The sequence below is a fragment of the Lottia gigantea genome, assembly GCF_000327385.1.
Source record: "Lottia gigantea unplaced genomic scaffold LOTGIsca_668, whole genome shotgun sequence".
In the NCBI taxonomy this organism is placed as follows: domain Eukaryota; kingdom Metazoa; phylum Mollusca; class Gastropoda; family Lottiidae; genus Lottia; species Lottia gigantea.
Window position 1 is genome coordinate 1 of NW_008710276.1, and position 705 is coordinate 705.

The window sequence follows — 705 nt, forward strand, 5'->3', positions numbered from 1 at the left end:
TTCAATTTTTCTAAATTTGCCTGATACTTCTTGCCGTCTGAAAGTGAATAGCGCTTCAATTTTTTCTGAAATCTCAATTTTTGGGTCCAGGAAAATCAATCAAAAGTCTTATTTTTCATTTCCAAGGGAGTCAATTCATCTCAGCCATAAAAACGGACCACAATTAAGCAGTTTAGTCAACCCAGCCCTTTATTTCGGCTTACAAGCGGCTGGCTGCTAGTTTCTGCAAAACTTGATTGTATAGGAACGTAGTGGCAGTTATTTGCAGAAACCCTTTGCATCCTTCCGTCTTGGGGTATGGCGACTGTGTTTGTTTTCGGCCGAGATTCGGATCTTCAGTGTCTGAGTTGGCCATTTCTGTCAGCTCATGGGCATTATCCAGAGATTTCATTGCGGACAGATAATGCCGAAAGTGGCCGTTTCCGGAACAGGCGGACTTTTTCTTTAGGCAGGGTTCTACTCTCGTTTTGATTACCGCCAAATCCTCTCAGTCGTATTTGCGAGGACTGTTGGGAGAGAGACCCGCTTGAAATCCATCATGGTAATCGCTGGGAGTTGTGGCGTGCTCCTGTAATCCAGCTACTTGGAGGCTTGGTGTGGAGAACGGTTTGAGGGCGGGGGTTCTGCTCTCAGGTGCGCTATGTCGATCGGGTGTCCGCGCTAAGCCCGGCATCAATATGGTCTCACTCGGGGAGCCGAGAGTTA